Source organism: Pagrus major, chromosome 12, assembly GCF_040436345.1.
Source record: "Pagrus major chromosome 12, Pma_NU_1.0".
Classification (NCBI taxonomy): domain Eukaryota; kingdom Metazoa; phylum Chordata; class Actinopteri; order Spariformes; family Sparidae; genus Pagrus; species Pagrus major.
In genome coordinates, this window is record NC_133226.1 from 11,153,620 (window position 1) to 11,165,492 (window position 11,873).

At 42.3% G+C, this 11,873-nt stretch overlaps 1 protein-coding gene and 1 pseudogene across 2 annotated transcripts in view; one reads left to right on the plus strand and one right to left on the minus strand.

Annotated features, from left to right (window-relative positions):
- Positions 1 to 10,661, minus strand: part of plppr1 (phospholipid phosphatase related 1) — a 64,250-nt gene extending 53,589 nt beyond the window's left edge. For both annotated transcript variants that reach the window (XM_073478208.1, XM_073478209.1), the window contains exon 1: positions 10,590 to 10,661. The gene's annotated coding sequence lies outside the window, so the exon portion shown is untranslated. The remainder of the gene's footprint in view (positions 1 to 10,589) is intronic.
- An 802-nt stretch (positions 10,662 to 11,463) lies between these two features.
- LOC141006520 (U6 spliceosomal RNA) lies at positions 11,464 to 11,575 on the plus strand (annotated as a pseudogene).
- The last annotated feature ends 298 nt before the right edge of the window (positions 11,576 to 11,873 follow it).

Here is an 11,873-nt window from a genome sequence, read left to right on the forward strand (position 1 = left end):
GTTAATTTTTTATCTCTAGAGGTGCTGGTAGATGAACTTCAGTTACCTTTGGACAGTTTTTATGCTAAGCTAAGCTAACAGACTGCTAGCTGTAGTCTTATATTTAATGGAAAGACATGAGAGTGATATCAATCTTCTTATCTAACTATCAGCAAGAAAGTGAATAAGAATTTTCTATCTTTAATTTTTACAAATTAAGACAGAATATAGTGCATGACCAATTTAAGACTATTCTGTAAAAAGACAAAACAGGTTTAGATGACACTCTCACACTGATTGGCACTTACAGATCTGTTTGAAAGTGCTCCCACTGTCCGTCAAAATACCGAGATGGTTACCACGATGCTCCTGTTTGTTTTTACCAAAGTGCTCTGCGCAGTAACAGCACCCTGAAATTAGGCTATTCTGGGTTGTTCTGCAGGAAAACCCAGAAACATGTTTTGCTGGGAAACATGCCAACACAGCATGCCAGCCTGTGTCCAAGCCTACCCTGCATTGTTGCTGCTTTTTATTTGATTACAGAAAAATCTGGGTTTTGGATGCTGAAAATGCTCCAGCTGTCACCAAATGGTTATTTTGTATTTTTATTTTTCAACCCTTAGAGACCATAAATCAAGACTTCTTCCTGAAATCAAAGCTGAGGAAAAGGTTCACAGGCAACAAGGTATACATCTCATTTTGAAGTCTTCATATTCTGCCTGCACAACAGTGCACACAGTCTTTCTCACAGACACAGAGCTGTCCCATGGCTACCACTCTTGCCAACAGAGCATCTTTGTTGCTATAAATAGTCAGTTTTCATACTTCCCTGGTGGCTTTCTTTAAAGTGATTTGTGGGAAATCAATCTATTTATTCTGTAAAAAACAATACTGATGGGTTTTCTCACAAAGCATCTGTTGACAAATCAGCTCTGTCACTAAAAATTCAGTGCATTCGGCTTCGTTCTGGTTTGATGTTAAGAAATTCGTAAGACAAACCCTGGATGGACGGGCCGCATTCTTGCATTAAATCATGAGGCTGTGATAAACTCCCTCTATCATGCACATGCACATACGACTGCGTTAACATAAAATAACATTGTCATCTCTCCTCTCCCAGCTCCCCTCGGAGAATATCAGACAGGACAGTGACTCACAGCGGATAGAGCATGAGGAACAGGAGAATGAGAAACAGAAAGAGACAGAGAAGACATGAGAAAGACAAACAGAAGGGAGGAAAGATAAAGTGAGGCTAAAATCCTGTTTAGATTGATGGTTCAGTTGAGCGGAAAGAATTTTTGCTACCTCTTCTGGGACATGCTGCTTGTCATATTCAGCTACAGTCTAAGGTAAAGTCTTTATAAATGGTTTCTCTTCCTCCTGGCAGCCACAGTACTTGGCGCCTACACATATCACACCTTCCATTTGCATACAGAGAGTCAGGGTTCAACATCCAGTATGTTGATTTTATAGATCCACGCTGTTACCTACATTTTCAAGCCGGATATGCTCATACTGTAATCCAACGTCATTAATTTTGTCAGTTTCTTTGCAAACAAAGTAAGAACCAATTACCAGCGCATTTTCCTCTTTGCAATAAAATAGATTGAGTAAACAAAGTGAGCAGAGAAAATGTTACAAATGCATAATTAAAAGACGTCTACTGTTGACAAAACGCACTCATTACTGTACGGAAAATATCATTTGGGCAACCCAGGCCACATCCTAATTCACTTTCTCAGGAGTTAATGTTACCCTGCTGAAGATATTCAACAACTTTGTCTGCATTAGCAATCAAATCTCATTTACTCAATGTGTTGACACGCAGATGGTGCAGAAGCAAAGCACTCATTCATCCCAACAGAGACTCTGGTTCAAGCCCTCGGATTGGTCACGCATTCCAACAAACTCAATTATTTGCAAGTGTCCGGGTGTGGGAAGCTGGTGAGGGATCACGTCCTCACAGATAGTTAGATGGGAAGAAAATCTGAAGAGCTGCTCACCTAACAAGTACACTCCACTGATTTAGCATTACACTCCTGAATACATTGTCAGACCAACAATGGACAGATTTAGTCATAACACAACTAAAACTCAGACTCAGCTGGAAAAGGTCGTGTTGCATTATGGGTAATGCAGGCACCAGGTTCAGACACAAAAGAAGAATGTGTGGGATAAAGATATATCTCTGGTTCTGCTGGATGCATTTATATATATATATATATATATATATATATATATATATATATATATATATATATATATGTACATAATGTGTAATATAATCATCCAGCATCCAGTTTGCTGGTTATGATCACGTTTTTGGAGTATCTTGTTTATGTGTTGGGCATGTAAACGTCACCTCTTGGTAAAGGCCTTATCCCTGTTTTGAGAAACCCATGCTAAGCTGAGCTATGCTAGGGGTGTCATGATATAGATTCTAAATTGAAAATCGATCGAAATTTCAGGTTCGATCAACGGATTGAAAGGCAGTATCGGCAACCCCCAACCCCCCACCTCCCTGCTCAAAGGCAACACAGCTAGCTTACCGGTAGCCTGCAGCTGCACTTCTAGTAAGTCATCGTTGGAGATGTTTCACAGATCCTTTATTGATTTCTTTGAGGAGAGGGGATGAACTCAACTGAACTGATAATATTACCAGAGATCCTTTATTGATTTGTTTAGGGAAGATGGTTTATCAGGGACAGATTTAAGAAACCAAATGTTATTACAAACTGAATCTTTTATTGTTTTATTGTTGAATCATCGTCACAGCCGTCTGACACCTGTACTACCTAAAGTACTCCAAGTACTTAAACCAGGATACTGTGTAACCACCTTTTCCTAGTTTTTGAACATACAGGATGTTGGTTGAGATGTGGAGAGATCAAGACAAACCTGGATACTGTGATGATCATGTATACAGGGATATTCCATGTTCCATTTAAATGCCATAATCCGACTATGATCAAAACAGGATTAGACGCAAAACCTGGACATTAATGCACATGTAAATGCACTTAATCATGAGTCCAGCAATGTTATAGGAGTGCAACGCTAAATCGGTGGTATACTCTAAGCTCTCCAGTGGCCCTTGGTTTTAAAAACATGGACGTTGGAAACTTGCTGTGTGTCTTTAATTCACTTTAAATGGTTGTTTTTTTGAGATAATAATGAAAGCAGTGCTCATCACAATGGAGCTCAGTATCTATTTCCGGCCCTACCACCACACAAATTCTAAATTAAGTTGTGTTATCTGTGTGCCGGCTCTGATAAGAAAGTAACTTTTGAACAACACTGCTACTGGGACCACTTTTTTGCGTTTCTGACACAAAGCTGAGCTGGAAAATCTGCATAACGTCTGGCAACGGCACACAGTAGAGGACACAGGAATGTCAAACACAGAGACAAGTAAGTTGAGATCAGAAACAGAGGGAAGTTGTGAGTAAAAAGAGGATCAGGAATATCCTTTTAGAAAGGAAATCAAAACTTCTCAAACTAAAAAAATCCCCCAGAGACCCACGCTAAAGTGAGAGAGAGGAGCAGAGAAGAGCGGGCGAGATATTAAGCTTGTTCCTTCAGACGCTGCTAACCAGCAACACGCTCGCAGATACGGACTAAAAAGTCTTCAAACACATGTCTATATTTCCACATATCAAGGTTTTTATCAGCCGCTGACCTTAGTTTCACCTCCGAGTCTTTTTTCCTTTTTCCTGTTGGTTAGTGGAATTTGACTCTAAAGCTCATTTTAGTGCGTTGAGGCCTTGATCATTCATGCCTCAATGTCATACCTCTATCTGCTCGTGAATCACCTTTGTCGTTATCACTAAAAACTCTCCTCTTGAATAAACGGGGCGGTGCTGTGAAATCTTAATGAGGTCAACGCTTTTCTATTTGTAAGTCTGGATCGAGCGTCCCCCTCAATACAATCCGCTTTTATTGACTTATTATTGATTGTTCATATGGGGGCTTAAGGCTAAATTGGATTATAAATATTGTATTAATTCCCAATTAAATTCTTAATATTTTATACTTAAAACCAACAGTTGCGGTCGTGCAATGAATTCATCATTGTAGGAACGGTGGGTTTTTGGCTCTGCATCCCAACAAATGCCATTAGTAAACAACTGCAAATGCTCCAGGTGCATTTGCATATGTATGAATGTAAATTTCTAAGTTGGGAAAATGCATTTACACGAGCGCTCCAAGGCTTCTTCAACAGTGTGCATGTGTGTGTGTGTGTGTGTGTCGGTGTGTGCATGTGTGTCTGACGCCGTGTGTTGAATGCTGAATGATGCTGTGCAAGTTTCTCTCATGCTGCCTTGTAACATCTCCAGAATTCGCTCTATATTTAGATCAAACAGCCTCTTGATCTCTGAGTGTTCAGCTATTTTTCAGCCCAATAACAGCCATCAGAACCATCGCAGCCCCATCCTCCTGATCCAGCTGGAGATAAAGACGTCTTTCCCTTCTGAGATCTCTCAATAGTCCTACAGCGGCATGCTAGCGCTGCTTCTCATCACCCTCGCACTCGTTTAATTCAAGTGCAATTCAAGAACGGGTACGTTCCAGGTCGTCTTATAGGAGCCAGAACAAACTGTTTGTACTTTCGTGTTTTTAATGTGTCATGTAAAGGTAGAGCTTATTAGTAATAATGCAACAATTGTCGGCACGCTAGAACTGTGGGACACTGTTGATGACCTTATCACTTCAAGCCTCTAGGACACAAATGTCATAGAAGACATATACTCACTGAACTGCCAATTTGTGACTGGATTTTACTGAGGTGAAGGTGGTGTTCAGCTGCAATGTTTAGCATGCGATACCAAAAGTTTCAGTCAGCTGGCTGATTGGCACAACCAGCAAAAGATTTCAAACAATACTTTCGATTATAAGGTCACGTTCGGTTTTCTCAAATCTCCCCCAAGTACCATCTTCCCAAGAAAATCAATAAATGATCTCTGGAAATGTTATTAGTTCAGTTCAGTTCAGTTCAGTTCATCCCCTCTTCTCAAAGAAATCAATAATGGATCTCTGAAACATCTCCAAAGCAGTTGGGAGTTTCCTTCGAACCAGCCAGTCATCTGCAGGCTGCCAGTAAACTAGCTGTATCATCTTTGAAGTGTTTTGGAAGGGTTTGGTATCACAGATACTGCCTTTGAGTTCAACTATCGAAACTGAAAGGTTTTTGATTCAGAATCTAATGTGTGACATCCCTAATACTTAGATTTAAACACGCTTACACGCTAACATCTTAGCCAAAATGGCGCAGAATGAAAACAAGCTAGCTTTACAAACCACAAGTTAAAAAAAGGTGTTCAGACACACACAAATTAAAATGTTTGTTCATAAATCGCACATAAGTTGACCCGGCGACTATTTGAGTAGTCTGTGTTTACCAATGTATGAACTGTACAAACATTAGCTGCGGCTAGCCTGCTAGCTAGCAACGCACCCGTTGTGTCTATGTATTTGCGTGACAGACATCACAGGAAACTCAGGTTCTTTCTGTTATCTCCCTCTTGTCTCGCTACATTTAAAAAGTAGATTCATAAAGGGAGAGGATGAGCGCACATGTTCTGTTCAAGTTCAAACAATTTCAATTCACGACTGCGTCTTTGGTTCATTTGACGCTGAATCTGCTTCTTATGGCGCCCCTGTGTCTCCTTTTGAATCGGAAATTGATTCGAGTGAGATTTTAATTTTGGTCATCGAAAATCAAAAGCAGGATCGGTGATTCTCCCTTTATTTTGTTCTCTCTCCGCCCCTGCCTACTTGCGCACATCTGAAGAAAATAACACTAAAAACGACAACTCAGCGAGCTTAACGGTAGCCTGCAGCTGCACCTCCAGACGGATTATCAGAGATCCTTTATTGCTTTGTTTGGTTAGAGGGTTTACTCGTGGGGAAATAACTGAACTGAGCAGAAATGATAACACTGCCAGAGATCTGGGACAGATTTGAGAAACAGAACTTTGTAACAAACTTAATTTCTGTCTTTTGTTGCTGTAGAAGTAATAACTGCAAAAATGTTTCAGTCAAAAATCTAATCAAACACGAAAGTCAGCTCAAATAATGATTTTGCAGAACCATGATAAATGCTATATATATATATATATATATATACTAATATACTAATATATACTAATATATATAGATATATATACTAATATATATCTATATATAGTAAAGCGTTGCTTTACTAAAATCCACAAATGAGGTAGTGTAGCATTGACAAAAACAAATCATGTAACACAGTTAAATTATATATTTAAAAATACTCTTCACCAAACAAACATTTTTAATTAAACTGCTGATCTGTTTTCACAACCAATAAGTAAATTGGCTGTTTCAAATTCCTCCTTAACATGGTCAGTGACCATGGATTAAAAAAAACACAACTGGGGCTCACAGCCAGCAGGGAGATTTGGCTGCAATTTCAAGTATTTCTCCATTAACTCGCGTTCCCATCCTGACTAATTATATACACGCGTCTGGGCTGAGAAGCTCGCGCCGCATTCTGGCATGCTACAAATACTGGGTGCGCTTGTGTATTCGAGCCAGCAGCATACCACTTTTGCCTCGTATTAATCAAGCATCCTTGTAAATATAGATGTTTAGCCACATTAGCTGCTACTCTATTGTCTGGCTTCTGGCAAAGAGAAGCAAAAAAAATATTCATGAGGTGCTGCCACTGTTCCCATTCTCCCTGCTCCTCTCTGACAGCGTATCACCTGTGTGTATCAGCCTTCTTCTTACAGATAAAGAGAGGTCCACTCAGCCTCCAGAGGCGGGCCTTATCTCACCTTGGGGCTAATCATTCCCAGGACACATCATAGTGACAGATCTATTGCGCAATCAGGACATCCCCACTGCACTAATAGCACTGCCCCCACATATAGAAGTAATCAAATACCAGCTAGGAGTGGACCATGTAAAGGGTTTATGTGTGTGTGTGTGCATGTGATCAATAAAGAGTCTCTGGTGTGGGAGTATGGGAGGCGTTAGATATCAGACGTGAGTTCAGAGGTCACTCCTTCCCGCAGCTTCACTACTATACGTCCGTCTGGTGCTTCTCTTAACAACATAAGACATCTGCTGGTGTCTCCCTGTAATTATTATAATTTCTAACACATTTCGGAACAGCACCTTTCCGGGAATATCATTTTCTTTATCCCCCCCCCCATGTGTCAAGTGCGCCGTAGCAGCTTTGTGTGTTTGTGGCTCCACACAGCAGCAAGAAATAACTGGAACACTTTATTCTTATTTGTTTGTGTATCCAGTTCCACTGAGTACGCACTCGCTGCTGCTCGGGAGACATGTCGCTTTTCACTCGCGAGTTTTTTTGATTCTTCACTCTCTACGTGAAGAGGTAATCGTACACGAGAGCTGGATTTCATTTCAATTCTTGTGGGATGCTCTATTCTGCAGCAAGCAACCTTCACATAGTCCTTAAACGCAGATTAAGAGTGATAAAACGAGCATATAGCGCTATAAGATCTCGCCCGGTGCGGCGTTATTCTAAAAGCTGGGCTTGCAGGGATAAATGTGGCCGAGCCTGAAGCACACAGATATGGTAGGTATAGCAAATGATTTTGAAAACTACGACAAAAATATTCATGTTTTCTCCAGGACCAGAATGAAGCAATAAATCATAACTAACCTGAATGATGAAGAAAAATGGGACAAAAGAACAGATAAATGGAGCCAGTTCACACCAAGAGGGTGACTGCTGCATAGAGCATAAAAACTGAATGATTAGTCCATTAGTTGATCAAAAGGAAACTATTCTGATAACTGATTAATCATTTCGGTCATTTTTCAAGCAAAAATGTCTAATATTTGCTCGTTCAAGCCACTGAAATGCAAGGATTTGCTGCTTTTCCTTGTCAATTAGGACAGTAAATGATAGCCTTTGGGATTTCTGGACTGTTGGTTGGACAAAAGGAGCAATCTTAAGACATCACTTTGGGCCCTGGGGGAATATTTTTGACTTTTTATAGACTAAGCGATTCATTCATTAAAGGTGCACTATGCAGTTGGAGAAGAAATTCAAACTCTAAGGTAATCATACAAACTCAGAAATATGTATTTTTTCCATAACTGAATAAACAAGCCGTTCTCAGAGGAACTGTGTTGTCATTTAATGTCAAATAGAGTTTGTTTATTTGGTCTGTTAAGGCATAAAATAATCACTTAGTTCTCTTCTCATTAAAATTTCTTCCCCAAAACTACACAGTGCACCTTTCAAGGGGCTCTTTGGAACTTCTGTGTTGTGTTGGAAGCCAGTCATTAGTTTATGTTAGCGGACCTACTGTTGCACACCTGGATAAACACAAAATTGTGATGTAATAATCACAATGGCTACGTTAGCATGAATATTACATTTCCACTATTATTCCTAATATGATACTATTCAGAATTTGATACAAGTCGTGTAAACAGCATTTTTCTGTTAGGATATTTCTAATAAGGCCTTATTCCGATTAAGACATGTGCCGGTCCCAGTCTTGATTTAGGAGCATTCTGTGGACGTGTATACAGCACATTTGGAATCTGCGGCTCAACAGTTTGCACTGCTGAGGTAGGAGAAACACACCTACTTATTAACATTATGAAAGACTTTTTGGATATACGTGACTATCGCATTGCCGACCTCTTCAAGATTCATCTATAGCGCTTTAATGGACGTGCATCATTACGCTAGCCTAGAGAATGCACGGCTGCACGAAAACGAGAATATTAGTGGAATAATCACATTCATTAGCCACGTAAACACAGGAATAAGGGCAAATAACTGAATATTGTGTTCTCGCAAACGAAGCCAGTGCTGCCTGATGAATCTGACGCAAAGGTGGTGTTGACCTCAGTTGCGGTGAATCATGAATAATGATTTGTTGAGTAGGGGTCGATGGGCCACATCAGATCCACTCTCGCAGCTGACGACGTCAAAGGCGAGCATCACTGCTCTATATCATCGCCAGGCATGATGATGTCAGTGTGACCTCAGCCTGTTTTATCATCCGATTGGTCAAAAGTGAGTTTTTACGGAAGGGTAAAACCCTCGGACCTTTCACACATGCACTCACTTCTGTGGGATGCATTTGCAAACCAGACGACACACGCGCCGCCCAAAATGCACGCTTGTGCCGTAGTGGAGGATGGCACGGTGGGAGCGTGCCAAGAGGTATCTTGCATTCAACGGGCGCTGCTGACAGCCAAGTAAAGGCTCACCTGATGCCCAGCCACCTGCCATCTGTCTGCTGAATAATACCATTCGCCTGCTCCACTACAGGGACGAGCATGAATACACCTGTCAAATATATAAACACACAGAGCAAAGCGCACACACACACACAGACAGAGAAAGAAAAAGGTTGCCACTACACACAGCTGGCAGAGATATGTGCCTCTCTGGGTGGGTGACAGCCGAGGGACAGGAGGAGGGTTCAGCACGGACGTGGAACCAGAAGCAGCGAAGGAGATACTGACTAATTAGAGAGCAGATTTTTAGACAATAGATTAGGGCAAAATTGACTTCTGCTACAGTGATGGTCCGGTAACCATTTGGCGAGCAGTCTGCTGAGCAATTCATCTGCAGTGCCTCTCAAACTGCACATTTGTAGGCTGCATTTGATTTTCTTTTCTTTCCCTTTTTTTTCCTAAACTGCACTGAAGCGGACAGAAATACACACTTCTCATCCATTCTCACACTGTTTGGTACCAGAGAGCAGCTGTGTGATGAGGTTTTAAAAGGCTCGAATCAGACACTCACGACAAAGAAAAGCCTGCATTTACACCAAAAGCTGTGACATTACTCTAAAATGTGTCTGCGTTTCCTTTCGGAGAAAAGGTGAGCTTCTTCTGTTCAGTGCCAAGGCCAGGGCTGCTGCTGCTGCTGCTGCACATGCACTTGCTTTCTGAATATGATGATAGGAGCAGCAATCAGAGGGAGGCTGATGACACCGCTGCACTGAATCCATTTCAAGGTTACACTAAACCGCTCATCAAGGCGCCTTAATAAGCATGGGATTTGAGTCTTTCAGCCCTCTGAAAGGCATCAACTGCGCCGTGCGTGTCTAGGGGGGCTGGTTGAGGAGGGATATCCACCCTCTGATGTGATGTTGGGGGGAGGAGGAGGAGGAGGAGGAGGAGGAGGAGGAGGGACGGGCCAATTTTTTATCGCCGGACTGGAGACACATTCGCTCGGCAATGAAAGGCGACACAATTTGCACAGATTTGCAGCCCACCCCAAGTGCTGGTAACGCGGGACGCGGCGCCGAGACGCGCGGTGCCCCCCACAGCATCCTGCCTGTAGGGGCGTAAATAAGCGCTGGAGGGCGGTCACTGTTGCTGCCAGAGAGACAGGTGTCTGTCTAAATACCGACATCGATCCTCTCCGATCATCACAAACACCATTCCCTCCGCACGCGCCGTCTCCAGCGCGCCCCTCCGATCCGCCTCACGTAACGAGGCTCCCGCGCTGTGATTAGATTAAGGTCCGAACTTGCCTCAGCAACAGACAATAGCAGCGCGCACCAACACACGATCACACACAATCACACACACTCACAGTCCCGTTTTCCTCTTATTCCGTCTCACACACTTACCGCGATGGGATGAAGCAATAATCCAGAGAAAAGGCGAATCCATTAAAGGGGGAGAAAGGAGGAGAAAGGAAGCCGTGAGCAGCTCTCCCACTACTACTAGTACTACTACTCCATCGGCTGAGCCAAGCCGCCGCTCGCTGCCTCGCTCTCCGTCGGGTTGTGATGGGGATCACGCAGCGTGTGAGCGCATGAGGATGGATGCTGTGCCTCGTCGGGGGGCGGGGACAAGACGCGTAGCCGGGTCCGGTGGAGCGTGCTAAATTCTGTGTAGGGACCTTGTGTTACAAGCAAGGCGGCTGTCTAGCCCGCGTATTCTCTGCCGGCCTGCCCTACAGACCCCCAGCTCCTGCAGGAACACTCCGGTTTTTGTTGTGAGCTCTGCGTGGTGTCTTTACAACCCTGCTTCATATTCATGGAGCTGGACAGGGAGAGGGCTTTGCTGAGTATTGATGTGAGAGACTGAGGGTTCATACTTGATCCAACACTTCGATGTGAGCCGAGGTTTTGTTTTTTTTTAATTTGCCAATGAATCGTTTTCCATCATAATTACTTTCACTGTGTAATCCACAGTGTCTATGTAGTTTTGGGAGAATTGTAATGTTTAAAATATTAAATACATTTTTTCTATAACTGAATAAACAAGCTGTCCTCGGAGGAAAATAAGGTCCCCAGAACACTGTTTGAAGCTAGAAAGGTGGCAGGGTCCGCCACATATAAACAAAGTAAAACAGTATGAAATCGTGTTGTCCTTTAAGGTCAGTTTGTTTATTCAGTCATGAAAACAAAGAGAGTTTGTTTATTTAGTATGTTTAGGCATTAAAAAAAAAACTTCCTCTCCAAAACTACATAGTGCACCTTTAAAGTAAAATATAATGTGTTTCCGGCCTGGAACACACTTGGTAAATTGGGAACGATACAGAGAAGATTAGCATGGTCCCTTGTGCAAAGATGACACAATCGTGAGTAATGAAGGTACGCACATTAGTTAAAATTGCCAAGAACCCGATGAAGCAACGCAATCGAAGAAACACAATCTTTGGTTTGAATAAAGAATTTACTCGCAAAAACATCTACAGTGAGCTATGTGATTGGCACGTGCCAAAATGCGATATTGTGATATTAAAGGTCCAGTTTGCAGGATTTAGTGCCGTGGTTGCAGACTGCAACCAACACCCCAGGTCTCCCCCTCCCTACAGTCGCCACTACAAACATGAGCAGACCTCTTTGGAACCAAGTGCAAAATGGTGGACTGATAGATACAAAAGGCTCATTCTATGGTGACAA